This window comes from Mus musculus, chromosome 5 (genome assembly GCF_000001635.26).
Source record: "Mus musculus strain C57BL/6J chromosome 5, GRCm38.p6 C57BL/6J".
Lineage (NCBI taxonomy): Eukaryota > Metazoa > Chordata > Mammalia > Rodentia > Muridae > Mus > Mus musculus.
The window spans coordinates 35,725,580-35,739,649 of NC_000071.6; the positions used below are offsets into that span (position 1 = coordinate 35,725,580).

General features: G+C 51.3%; 1 protein-coding gene across 3 annotated transcripts in view; it reads right to left on the reverse strand.

Annotated features, from left to right (window-relative positions):
* Sh3tc1 (SH3 domain and tetratricopeptide repeats 1) overlaps window positions 1-14,070 on the reverse strand; it is a 42,808-nt gene that overhangs the window by 28,400 nt on the left and 338 nt on the right. The window contains exon 1 of one of the 3 annotated variants that reach the window (NM_194344.2): window positions 3,368-3,697. The exons of the other annotated variants lie outside the window; for them this stretch is intronic. The gene's annotated coding sequence lies outside the window, so the exon portion shown is untranslated. Of the gene's footprint in view, window positions 1-3,367; window positions 3,698-14,070 lie in introns of those variants that run through there. 3 annotated transcript variants of the gene reach the window in all.

Below are 14,070 nucleotides of genomic sequence, written 5' to 3' on the forward strand. Positions count from 1 at the left end.
ACCCTTTCTAACTACACACTGAGGAAGAGGGTGACCAGATACAGACCCAGAAACCCAGTGTTCACATGTGCCACTAACTGCTACCAAGCCTCCAGCCTGCCATGCCCTGATGCTTTCAGGAGGCTGGCCATCTTAGGGAAGGACTTTCTTTGGGAGCTGCCCACAGGGACTCCAGCAGGGATTTGGTGCAGAGTGACAGAACCCTAGATGGATGAATCAGGAATGGGAGGGGGTTGGTGCAAGCCTCCATGGGTGCTGCTGATATCATGAGGACTTGCCTGGCCTAACTCAGGGCATCTCCTCTTCTGCAGAACAGGGGTTGTGGGACCCCATTCTGAAGCCCTCTGTTGTTGCAACAAACACTGCTACCCCCTACTCTGTGTGGGGCTGTGTACCAGGCTGTGAGCAATTGGGAAATCAGGCATCCAGCAGGCAGTGACACGGGTAGGCAGCAAGCTCTATGACGAGAGGACAGGGTTGCCCAACCCTGGGGGTGGCAGAATGGTGACTGGGTAGCTGGCAAGGAAGGGAGGCTCATAGAGAAGAGATTTGGGTCCCCAGAAGACAAGGCTTAATAGAAGTGGCAGCCCCAGTCCCTGGAAGTTGCCTCGGTGAACCATCTAGCCAGCCACTCACCTGGCCACCTGCCTTTCATGGAACCCAATAGGTTGGTTTGTGGTCAAATCCTTGTTCTACAACTGTGCCAGAAGGCCAAGATCTGGGATAGGCAGATAGGAAGGAGGTATCTCATACCAAAATCAACAAGAGGATCCCACATCCCTGCAGACACATGAACACTTCAATACTCAATCCCAAGGGGGATAAAACCAACAACAAAACAAAACTTCAGGCACCAGAGGCCTGGCATGGTCCAGTTCTCAACAACACAGGGACAGAAGTATGTACCAAGTCTGCCCTCCTGTCTGCCTATCTTAAGACACCATCTCAGCTGGTCATGCCTGAGATCTTCCAGAGTTTGGCCCTGTCAGCCTGACCCCAGCCCAAGTCCTGCTTGAGCCTGGACTTTTGTCCTTCCCTGACTTGTTCTGCCAAAACACCCTGGTTCCTACCATTGCAGAGACCCACTGTCTTGCCCAGGTCTGTGAGGACCAGAAGGTACACACCCAAGTGGTAGGAACCAGAAAACCTCATTTTCTCTGGTATAACTTCAGGGCCTTCAACCAAGCACTTGGTCCAGTCTCTTGATGTGTGAGGTCCTAGTTTGTAGGGTCTGTGGTTGCCAATCACTGCCCCCCAAAAATTCACCATGCCCCACCCTCAGCGTCCTCACTCTTCTCTCTCTCTGCCACTTACAACTTCCAGGTCTCCCTACCAGCAGGCTGGCCAGTGTCTCTACAGAAGCTAAGCTAACCATCTCTGGGTTAGGGTGGGGGGCATTTAGGTCACAAAGACCTGGGGCTGGACTTAACCTGTTTCTGGAGAAATGGAAGTTCCCCGCTAAGGGAACTTACCACCTGCTCATTGAGAGCCCAAATGCTGCCACAGGGAGGAAGTAGGCACTGCCTTACTTGCATAGAGCCCCCTCCTCCTTGCACGGTCCTCCCTCCACGAGCTTGCTTGGCCGCTGGCTCCAGCAGCAGCCCAGCCCCAGGCAGTGTCCAGAAGCCTCAAAGGTACATTTGCTGAGTTCAAGCACCCCAAAGCGGCTGCCTGCAGAGTTTCTTTTCAGCCTTTGTCTTCTGCCCAGGTGGCAGAAGCATCAGGTGTCCCCATGTAAGCCACCCCAGGCTCTGACCTCCAACGCACATCTAGTTTACTGCTGGAACATGGAGACCCAGGGCCAATCTCAGTGGAGGGTGAAATGTTCTATGCCTCAGTTTACCCACCCATAAAATGAGAACAAAAACACCTCCTCGTAGGATGTTGGGAAGATCGAGCAGCTAGACAACATGCTGCTGGCTTACAGTATGGTAGGCTGGAAGGAGGAGCCTTTGTGGTTAGCCCTGCCTGTGTTCCAAAAGGTCTGGCCAGGGACCCACCAAGGTGCATCCCCAGCCTCTGCTTTTGCAGGGCTATTGAGACTTTGCCTGGAGGTGGCAGTATTCTCCAGTCACACTGACCAGGAACTTGAGAGTGGGGACTTGATTGGGAACAGGTGGTTTCAGATGAAGTTGACCTCCGTAGGGCGCGGTCCTGTTGGATGTTGGATTAGAGTGGTCCCAATTAGACTAGGTGGTTGTGCCAGATTAAAGTGATGTCTCTGCCTGGTGCCTGGGGTTTCTCCAGAGAACAAGACACACAGAAGAAGAGGACATATGACACAGAAGCAGGGGCCATTCAGGGACAAGCAGGGGCTGGAAGAAGTGGAAGAGACCCTGCCTTGGCAACTCTGGAGGCAGCACCCTTGTCTCTGACTTCTGGCTTTCAAACCCTAAGAGAACAAGTGTGTCGTAGTTTGTTATGGCAGCCATGAAACACAGTGATACCCTGAAGGCTTCTCTCAGGGAAAATGGGCTTCACGTGATTCTATGGACTAAAGAGACAGGCACTGTGCCTGACGCAAGAAGTTTCATGAAATCAACAACGTGTCATATAAAGGCGGCAGCACTGTACAGCATCTTCCTCAGTCTTGACCTTTAACCTCATCCCAGAGGGTGAGCCCTATCCCACCCCTATCACGGGTGTACAACCCAAGGTTTGGGCCAGCCAGGGTCATAGCAGCAGGGACTGTAAGTCAGGTGGTGGGAGTCTCATCCCTCAACCTGAACACAATTAACTTGGATTCTTGCCCCACCTGCAAGTGGCTATTCTTCATCCTAGGGTGAGGAAGGCAGAGAGGACAAGGAGCGAAAGGAGGCTCTGGAACCCTGGAACCCTGACGCAGCCTGCGCCTGTTGAGGTCTCCAGAGACAGTGGTCAGTGACTCTAGTCAAGCCATGCATTTCATTGGCTAGCATAAAGAAACCCAGAGTGACCTCAGAAAGGCCAGGTCACAGCCACGGGGGCGCCATGAAGCACCCATGCTAGTACAGGCGTGCTTGTCACAGCCTGGAATGAACCAAGGCTAGATAGAGTTCATCATTTGGGGCCCAGTGGCTTTTGAATTCTATGTTGCCACTCAATTCCCATGATCTGGTTGAGACCTCAAGGACACATTTGCAAAGAGTCAGTGTGAAGGCCAGGTCCGAAGTCACAATTAGCAGTCGGTCTCATCTGAGCAATCTCGGCCAGTTTAGCAGAGCCCCGGGGTGCTGAGTGCCAGTCTCCAACAGCTCACCCCAACCCGAAGCAAGCCAGAAGAAAGAGGAAGGTGGAATACTATTCTTAGATACAGTTGTGGCAAAGCCAGGCTCTCCCGATTACAGCACACTCACACAGCCCATACCCTCTGTTCATACTCCCTTACCTGTGATCAGTTCTTCAGACAGCTTCCTCCCAGGCTCAGGAATGCAGGTGCCAGGTGGCCACTACTGGCTCGGCTCCTTGCTGACTGGCCTACGGGCTGTCTCCAGCTGGCCTGGACAGGCAGAGTCCGCCCACAGCCGGCTGACTGCTCAGTACTGCCACCGCCCCCTGCTTCCTGCCCCACTTCCTCCCTGAGCCTAGGGGCCTGGAGACCCAAGGCAGGCTGAGGTGCTGCGGCAAGGACTCCAGTGGCCAGTTGATCATTAGCTCCTTGTGGACCAGAGCCAGGCCCTGTCCCTGCCTGCCCACTGCCAGCCCCGTGCTCTGTGGTAAAGGCCGGGGACACCCTTGGTGCTGAGATTGGGGAAGTCCACGGGAGGCCGGCTCTCTTGCCCTGCTAAACCCAGCCCAGCTCTCTGTTCCCTTTTCCCTTCTGCACACGTGCATACACATGCAATGCAGACATGTGGGTGGCCTTAGAGACATATACACAGACCTAGCACATATGTCTGCATGTGCACACACAAAATACACACGTTTTGCTTCTCACTCTGCCGCTGGCCTTATCTGAGCCCACTGACACCAACAGGGAGCATTCTGGGAGAAGAAAGGGTCCAGTCTCCTTCTCTGCTCACAAGTACCACAACCTTGAGCCAAGCCTGGGAGGGTTGGAGGGGACACACACTTTACCTTTCCACAGGCTGTAGCCTGACCTGAGAATGTCCCTGTGGCCCAGATTCAGGCCCGTCTCCTGTTCTTAGGCCCTTGCTGTGTCCACCGTGAAAGATGGAGCAGTTCTGCTTCCCACACTCACTAGGTGCTGTGGATACCTCCCGCCTGTCTCCATCTGTGAGGAGTTCTGGAGGTATAGGTGCATTGTGATCTCTCTCTCTCTCTTTCTCCCTCTCTCTCTCCCTCTCTCCCTCTCTCTCTCCTTCTCCCCAGAGAATGCAGGCCCCCCCAGATGCTAACCTTCCACCAGCCTTATTTTTCTGGAAGCTGTGTCAATAGAGGCCCCTGCAAGCCCACACCCATACATGGGTCTGGAGGCATTTCCTCTCCCGGCTATTGTCCCCACTGTGCGCCCAGAGCAGTATCCTGTTTGTCTCAGAAGCTGCTCTCTTGGCTCATGGCCAGGGGGATTTTCTGAGAGCCTCCCCCAATATATGCAGGGCACTCACTCCAGGGCCAACCAGCAGGGGCAAGTACATTTCTGGTCCAGGGCTCTTCAATAGGATCTTCCTAAAGACTGTAAAAAGCAGAGGCCACATGGTTCTGACTTTCCGAGGGCCACCCAAACCCCAGTCGGACTCAATTGAAATCCCTCTGGCAAGACCTGTCACTGTCCTGAGCCTCAGTTTCCCCTCTGCAAAAGACAGAGTTAGGAGGTATTCAGCTCTCATCGTTTTGACCTCTGACATGGCTGTAGTATGTTCAAATTGTCATTGCCACGATGTTAACTCTTTGGTTAGATCATGCCATAGGGCTTCGTGATAACCCAATGAAACTATCATCCAGGTGTCCCCAAAAGGCTTGATATCAAACAGACTTAGAGAGGCGTATTCCTGGGGCCCCACAACTCAGGCTGGCTCTGATACCAGGGTCCTCACTCCTTTATCCCCTCATTCTTTGCTGTCTGTATCTAGACAGAAACAAGTGGTCAGTGGTCAGTTGCTCCTCACCCTGCCCTACCTCTCCTTCCTCACGGGCTCCAGGAAAGGAAGCTGCATGGGGGCCTCTCTGACAAAGGCCAGCCTTCTGAGGCAGGTGCTCCCAGCCTGCCATTCAGGGTGCTCACAATCCAGGCCAATGAGGCCAGAGGTTCACACTGAATGAAGTCATGAGCCCAACTACTATTATGGACTATCCTTGTGGTTATAAAATGCAAGGGCAGGATGCATCTAAGACACAGGGTAGAGCCATCCCTGGGAGGCTAAGATGCTATTACACCACAACAGGAACAAAGAAAGGTTCCTGGCCTGGCTCCCTCAGTAGACTGTAGGCTTTGGGCTGGTACTCAGCATCCTTGTTATCCCCAGATATACTCTGAAACTGATTCCATCCCTCTGGATAGCATCCCCTGTGTGGCACACTCAAAAGACTCCTTGGGGACAAGTGTGACATTGGAGCATCCGCTCCAGGTCCTACCTATGGGAGAGCCCATATCCTGTCCACCAAGATCCAGCCATGGCTTGAAGCCCCAGGGTTGTGATAGCCCCCTGTACCGACTGGCACCAGGATGCGGTGACTGACCTGGGCAGTGATGGAAGGCCTCAGAGGGAAGGCCAGGAGGACAATAGAGATAGGATTTCCTCAGAGGGGAAATTCCTAGGCCAACTTTTGGAGAGAAACCAGACAACAATGGATTGTGAAGAATCTCCAAGGGGACAGATGAACTCAGAAGAAAAACAAAACAAAACAAAACAAAAAAAAAAGCACTTAAGCCAAGCGTGGTGGCTCATGCTTTTAATTCCAGTACTCAGGAGGAAGAGGCAGGTAGATCTCTGTGGGTTCAAAGCCAGCCTGGTCTACAAAGTGAGTCCAAGGCAGCCAGGGCTGGTTACACTGAGAAGCTCTGTCTCCAAAAACAAAACAAAACAAAACAAAACAAAACAAAACAAAACAAAACAAAACAAAACCAGAAAAAAAATCACACTTAACTCCAGCTGTATCCCAAAGGGCTGAGCCTCTTGCAGCTACCCACTCCCTAACATAGGCAGCTAGGCAAGGCTAAGCACCCTGCCCTGCAATTAATCTGCAACAGCCTATAAATGTTGAGCTCAGGAGAGCAGAGGCCTCCAGCAGAACCTTAAGATCATTCTAGAACATGAGGACAAGTATACTTTAAGGCTCAGAGAAGAAATGCATTTAGCTTTGCTGACCACCCAGGTCCAACGTGACTCTGCCATCACAACTGGGCACCAGAGAAATAGCCAAGGTAGGCATGGGCACCATCCACCACCACTTTACACAGCAGGAGACCAGGTCTGGTGAGTGTCGTCTGTCGACTGCTCTATTGGGGCCTAGAGGCAGCTTCTTCGGTCACATTGGCCTGAATACCAGTGACTCGCTCAAGAGAGACCCCTGTGACAGGCTGAGCATGCAAAGGCTGGATGTGGAGCAAATACCAGCTAAGATATGAGACATGAAGAGATGCTGGGGGCAGCTGACTGGATGCAGGAATACAAACCTTCCCTGCTCTGCGTGGCACGGGAAGCCATCACACCGAGGAGAAAGATGGTAAACCATTGTTTCTCTCACAAGCAGTGGGATCCAGATAAAAATGGTTGGATGACAGCTAGCACATGGGGAAACTGACTTGTGGAGAGAGCCACCCTCAGCCCCTCACACAGGAAGAAAGGCTTTCAATGTATTTTCATTTCAAGGGGAATCTTTTCTTAGAGATCAGCCCTGCTTATAAGCAGGTATAGCTTTGGAGATGCACCCTAGCCTGACCCTCCGTGCCAAGACTACCTAGCCCTGAAACCAATCTGTACCTCAGCAGAATATCCTGCATCCCAACAGAATGGCAGACTCCAACTGTCCCTTTAAGGCAAGCTCATCCCTGACCCCAGCCCTTACCCTGAAGAACGGGCTTGTGGGTCTTGAGCATCCTTGCTGGGGGCATCCTCTGAACACCTGTGACTCTGCTCCTCCATGTCTGCCTAGACGCCACTAGCTGGGGCAGCACAAACGTGGTGCTGGTGAGCAGTTGCTGTGTGCATATGGATAGGTCCAGAACCCTGTCTGCCCAACAGGTGCTGATCTCTTTGGTATGGTTGTCTCTGGCCACTAGAGCCATCCCTGAATTGCAGTATTGGCTCTTTGCAAAACAAAGGAAGGGGAGAAATGGCGATTGAAGGCTACTCAGGCCAGATGGACAGGCAGACAGGCCACCCAGACTGAGGTTTACAGGAAGTAGTTCCCTTGCCTCTGCCAGATCAAAGACACCTGCTCCCAGCAAAGGACAGCCTCTGCCTAGGTAGTGATACTGGCCAGTGAGGTCCAGTATTGCCAGAAGAAACATCACCCTCTAGCCTGAAACTTAGCAAGCCCATAATCACCTCTCTCCTTTGGATAAGAAGCAGTAGGCTAAGTCCCACGTGTGTGACAATGACTCCCTTCAACAATGCCCTCCCATCTTAGGGCAAGGCAGTCATGAGAAGGGCGAGGGTCCTCACACCCCAGAAAAGGAGATGTGTACATAGGAAAGAAGATGGCTGCAGAGCTCTTCTTCTCTGTGTCCAGGTTGCCGTGCCAGAGCCATGCCCCCAACCAGCCTGGCAGCACATGAAGACTCCAGCAGCCCCTCCTCCACCAGTAAAGGGGACAAGTCTTACATGATAAGATCACAGAGCTGGGAGGGGGGCCAGGTCTTTAAACAGTGTGGCCTAGGGGTCCTGAGTGCACAGAGACATGAAAGTAGAGAGTTCTAGACTGGCCAGGCAGTGGTGGCGCAGCCTTTAGTCCCCAAACTAGAGAGGCAGAGACAGGCAGATCTCAGAGTTCAAGGCCAGCCTGGTCTACAGAGATGAGTTCCAGGACAGCCAGGACTACACAGAGAAACCTTGTCTTGAAAAACAAAACAAAACAACAACAACAAGTTCTAGACTGGAACCATGTGGGTGCTACACAGCTGCTACTTCCCCAGAAAGCTAAGGGAAGTCATGTCCCAGCTAGTAAATTCAATGCCAGGGCAGACACCAGGTCCCAAGCCCCATGGGCTCTCACTTCCTAGAGCCCCTGTGTACCTGAACCCTGTGCAGGCCTTGCCTGGAATTCCTGGCATTTCCGAGAGCTCAGTCACCCTTGGGATGATTTTTGACTATGGCTTATGCAAACATTAACCAGTCCAAGCACAACTTCCCATGGACCTCTGTGAGGAACAAAGTTCTATCAGCTAAGACCAATTTCTGGAAACTGAGGCCCCCCGTAGGCCACATCACTGCCCTCCAAGATGGGGATTTCTGCAGCTCTCCCCCTTAATGCCAGCCTTAGGCTTAATGGGAGTGTGGAGGCAATAGCCAGGCAAAAACTCTGGTTGTTAAGGAGGCACAGCCCAACTTACTCTCTCAGTCATTTCCCAGCTCTCCATCCTAGCCAAACCTCAAGTGCTGTGCACGCTGTCGCTATACCGCTATACCCGTCAGACACAAGCTACCTCAAGCTGCCTCTGCTTCAGTCATGAGCCCAGTGCCAGCTGTGGATGCCAGAGGCACCTTCCTGGTCTCTCCAACCCAGTGAACTGCATGTATGCTGTCCTCCTCTGGTCCTGCTCTGGTGACAGCTACATGGGAGGAGATTACTTAGCTGAAGCCTGGAGCTCCTATGTTCTCTTCTGCCTCCTTGGGGGCACCATACTGGGGTATGGTGCTAGAAAGACAGAGACTGAGTAGCATCTGCCAGCAGGTCCCTGCTGCATGCTACTGGTTTGGTCACAGCAAACCCCAATGTGAGAGGCACACCTGCACTCTTCACAACCTAGGAGCCCAGCTGTGGTGTTTCCTAAGTGATGTAATGGGGGGAGTGGTCAGTGGGATGCCTGCTCTGATGCCAGGCCAGGTGTGTACTGTGGGGTCTCATCCCATCTGCCACAGGGTGGGGCATTACCTCTGTAAAGCACTGTTTGTACAATAAAAACAACCTAGTGACAGACACCCATCTCCCATTATTCACTCCGCACACAGCTCTCCTCAGAGGTGACTGGGGAGAACAAGTTCTGGGGTCAACAGCTCAGGTTAGTCCTCTGGGTAGCTACTTCAAACTCAGCCTCTAGATCTGCCTGGCTCAGCACCTCTAGGCGTGAAGGAGGGGACCACAAAGAACACCAATATGACTACTATCATGATACTTCAGCAGGGGCAAGAGTGGAGGAGATGGACCAGTGCTGAGCATCGGAGATGTGGCTGAGCCACATAGCCTGGACCACTCAGAGGAGCTCACAGTCAAATGGCAATGATAACCGTGGGAGATAGATGGACAGAATAGCACCACCCCCAAGGCTGGGACAGGGCAGGCAGCTATAGATGGGTGGAAAGTGTCCTGGAGGTGGGGTACCCGGACAAGTGTGGCTCATGAAATGTGCCTGAACACATTGTCTGGAAGGGTAGGAACATACAGATGGGCAAGGAGTGGCTGGTGGTGCCAGGAGTCAGAGGGTACAATTGCTGGACAGATCAATCAACCATGGGTAGGTAGATAAATGGATAGGCAGTTAGCTAGATAGAAAAATATATAGATGGATGGATGGATGGATGGATGGGAAAGGACAAACAGATAGGCAGGCAGACAAATAAGTGAATGAATGATTGGTAGCTCAACAAGTCCCTACTGTGATATGACTGTGCAAAGAGGACACAGGCCCTAACTGAAAGAGGACCCAGGGGATTTGGCTAGAGCAATTTGAGCAAGAAATAAAGTGACACTGGATAATAACCTAAGGTTTAATATCTGTTCTTGGTTGCCAGAGAGACTACATCTGGAATTAACTAAAGCTAGGTACACCTGTGAGAGATTTTTATTTCTTTTCCTTTCTTTTTTTTTAAAGGTTTATTTATTTGTGTATTTTATATACATGAGTGTTCTGTCTTCATAAAAACCAGAAGAGGGCATCGGATCCATTACAGATGGTTCTGAGCCACTATGTGGTTGCTGGGAATTGAACTCAGGGCTTCTGGAAGTCCATGTTCAACCGCGGAGCCATCTCTCCGGGATTTTTTTTCCCTAATTAAAAATTATTTGAAATGGAAAGATCTACTTTTAATCCAGATCTTTTGAGGTGGGAAGACCCACCTTTAGTCTTGGCCATACCTTCTGCTGGCTGCCTATATTAAAGCCATGAAAGGAGCTTGCTCTCTTTGCCTGCTTGCTCTCGCTCTCTGACAAGCTCATTCCTTCATTAGCACTGGAACCTACTTCTTTGGGATTCCAGCTTATACTGAAGATGAATTGAAACATCCTGCCATGTGGAGTGAAAAACTACCTCCAGACACTGTTGGAATAGCTGGAGCACAGAGTATACACCAGTCTAATAAATCCCCCTTATATATGTATGTTATATATTTTAAAATTATATTCATTTTATCAGTTCGGTGTGAAATAATGTCCCAAGTCCAACCTGGTATAAACAAGTTGGCTAGCTAAGTGTGGTGCTTTGAATAAGGAAGGTTTCTATAGGCTTATGTATTTGATTTTTTGTTTGTTTGGTTTTTGTCGGTTTTGTTTTGTTGTGTTTTGTTGCTGTTATTGTTTTAGGTTTTTTTTGAGACAGGGTTTCTCCATGTAACTGTCCCTGTCCACTGAACTCATTCTGTAGATTAGACTAGCCTGAACTCCACCTGTCTCTGCCTCCCAGTGCTGGGATTAAAGGCATGCTCCACTACCACTGGGCCATAGGCTTATATATTTGAATATTTGGTTCCTAGTTGGTGGACGGTTTAGGAAGGATTAGGAGGTGTGCTCTTGAAAGAGATGTGTCCAGTGGGGGCTGGGCTTTGAGGTTTCAAAAGCCCACAGCAGGCCCAGTGTCCTGCCTGTGGATCAGAGTGTGAGCTCTCAGCGATTCCAATGCCTGCCTGCCTGCCTGCTCTCATGTTCCCTGCCATGATGGCATGGACTCACCTGTAAAGCTGTAAGCAAGCCCCCAATTAAATGCCTTTATTTGTAATTTTGCCCTGGTCAAGGAGTCTCTTCATAGCAATAGAGAAGTAACAATAACTCTAAGTAAATGGAGGGTGGGAGGGGCCTGCTACCTGCTGCATCCCACAAACATTTGTTGCTCCCCTATCCTGACAGCAAGAGACCTGACAATTATTCCCTAAGTGCAGCACACATGGTGAGCTCCCCAGGACAGAGTAGAGGGCATCGGAGCAACCTTACCTCTCAGACTTTTGGCCACAAGGGGCCAAAAGCAGAGTCCTGGGAACCTACTGGCCAATCCCTAGACAAATCCTGTTGTGTTGTGTATGGTACACTCACTCTGCTCAGCAGTCAGGAAAGTCTCTTAGGACTCCATTCAGAGATTCTTGAGCAGGGTCTTGGAGGGTGGATGCGTGTCAGAGTGCTGGGCCATGTGAGCCTCGCGGTGGACAAGTACTGAGTGGACCTGACAAAGGAACGAGGTGGAGGTGAACAGACGCCATGGTGAGAAGCATCTGTAATGGCAGCTCCAGTCCTCTTTTACCCCAGAGGTCCTGTGGCCCACAGTGAGACAAGAAACTAAGAGGATGACAGCCTTCCCCAGATACTACATCAGAGTACCTGTCATCAAAGGGGGACTGACGTCCCCATTCCTGTCTAGTACCTTAAAACATGACATGACGTTGACTGAGCCCAAGACCTCCCATCCTCCTCTCCGAGGTTAGATCAGCAACCCTGACATCTGCCACTTCATCTTTGGCAGGCAGCCAAGATCAGAGTGCGGCCCGCCTGGTCGTAATCACAATTGCATTCACCTTTGGCCAGCAGCCCCATTCCTGGGTACTCATTCTCAGACTGCCGCCTCTGGTGTGGGGACAGGTGCCAAGCCAGCTGTTGACAACACCAGCGCCTTGGAAATAGCCTGGGTGTCAGATAAGTCACACTCCCTTCCACACTGCATAGCAAGCGCAGTGATAAAGAACGAGAGCTTTCTCCGTGTGCCCACGAGGTATGCCGTGGAGACACACCAGACGGGCAGCAGGGCAACAGCAGTCTCGTGCCACCTGGACACTCAAGCACACTCCTCTCCTCTGCACGGGAGAAGAGACCAACCTAGGCAGCAGAGCGTGGGGCCAGCAAAGGGGCTGTCTGTCCCAGGGGAGCTTGGGGACTTTGGAATGAAACCATCTAATGACGTTGTGGCGGTGAGTGTGGCACCATGGTACTCTCAGGAGACGCTGGCCATCAAGGCGCAAAGAGTAAACCTCAGTGGACACACAAATCAAGAGGACAAGGGGCACCCCAGGACATGTAGGCAAAATAAATAGACAGACAGACAGACAGACAGATAGATAGACCAATCCAATGGGTTACAGATGCATGGTAGATCTCTTTAGAGCTGAAAGGGGGAGGGGAGGGGTCCAGGGACAGAATAGAACCTTTGGGAATTTGAGCATGCAGAGGCCTCCAGTTGAGTTAACATCTGCTCTAGATCCTGAGTGGATGGTCCCTTGGGTTGATCACTTTTTTGTCAGTTTAACAGAAGCTGGGAAGAAGGAACCTCACTTGAGACAATGCCTCCATAAAACTGGCCTGTAGGCACCTCTGTGGGACATTGTTCTGATTGGTGAGCCATGTGGGTGGTACCAGGTCTTGGCAGGGGTTCTGGGGATATTTAAGAAAGCAAACTGGTGAGTCTGAGTAGTGTACACCTTTAATCCCAGTACTCTGGAGGTAGAAGCAGGCAGATCTCTGAGTTCAAGGTCAGCCTGGTCTCTGCATAGGGAGTTCTAGAGCACCCAGGGCTACAGAGTCTCAAAAAAGGAAAGAAAGAAGTAAAAAGAAAAAGCCATATTCTCCCATGGCCTCTGCTTCAGTTGCTGCTTCCAGGGTCCTGCCTGGGCTTCCCTGAATGATGGACAGCTACAAGCTGTAAGATGACGTAATGCCTTTCCTCAAGGAGTGCCTGGGGTTTATCACAACAAGAGAACCGCTGACATCCCTGCACCAAACCTGTATGACACCAGACACCAACAACAGGAGACAGAGGGCTGTTCAGGGACTCCCTGCCCCACCTTCATCTGACAACTTCCAAATACTGAAGTCTATATGAGTCTCAGTCAGGAGAAGGCTAGATGGATTTGGAGGGCAAATGACTGAGGCCTAGGGATGGATGCATTGGCTGGGATCCTGCTGAAGGACCTACTCAGGGACACACCTTCTTATGCTGTTACCCACAGAAGCTTAGGGCAGAGTCTAGGACTCTCTTACGGTCCTGAAGCATCAGGGAAACTGAGGCAGGCTTTTGAAATAGTACCTTGTTTCAAATTTGTGTAATTGTGAACTCTGCTGGGCTCCTGGAAGACAGAGACCCACCCTTTACCATGAACAAAGTTCTGTTGAGTTCAGGCTGCTCCTACAAAATGCACACAGACCACACATGCTCCAGTCCTCCGGGCGGGAAAAGAGGAGACATACCTGGCTTAGGATGCTTACAGACAAACAGATTCTCAGGAGGCCTTGCTCCCTTTCCCTAGGGCCTGAGCTGGCCTTCTCAGCTTCTGTACAAAGTCCACACACTCACCAGCCCTGACCAGCCTTAAATTCCAAGGGCTAACAGATCCACTCAGCAGGAGTACTCTTGTGTCTGGGGAGGTGGGATGGGGGAGGGTGTCAGACCCTTTCTGATCACTACCCTACTGTCCCCAGGGGCTGGCAGCTGGTAGGAACTTCAGCCCCTGGGGAGGAGAGGGCTGTGCTGAGATGAGAATATGGGAGTTTGAGAGCAAAGCACAAGATGCCCCTGTCTTTGGTGCTGGTGTCCAGCAAGTGGAGGAAAATGTAAGCGTGGTCAGCATCCTGCTCTCAGCGCAGGACTCCTGCTTCATCCACAGGGCACCACTGTACTGTGGTCACTAACCATATGCAGACACTGCTCAGGGCAGCCACAGTATCCCCCAGCATACAGATGGGGAAAAAGAAGTTCAGAGGAGTAGAGTTGCCCAAAAACACTCATCCAGCAAGTGTGAGACTGAGGCCAGGAGACATCATCAGCTTCCTCTAGAA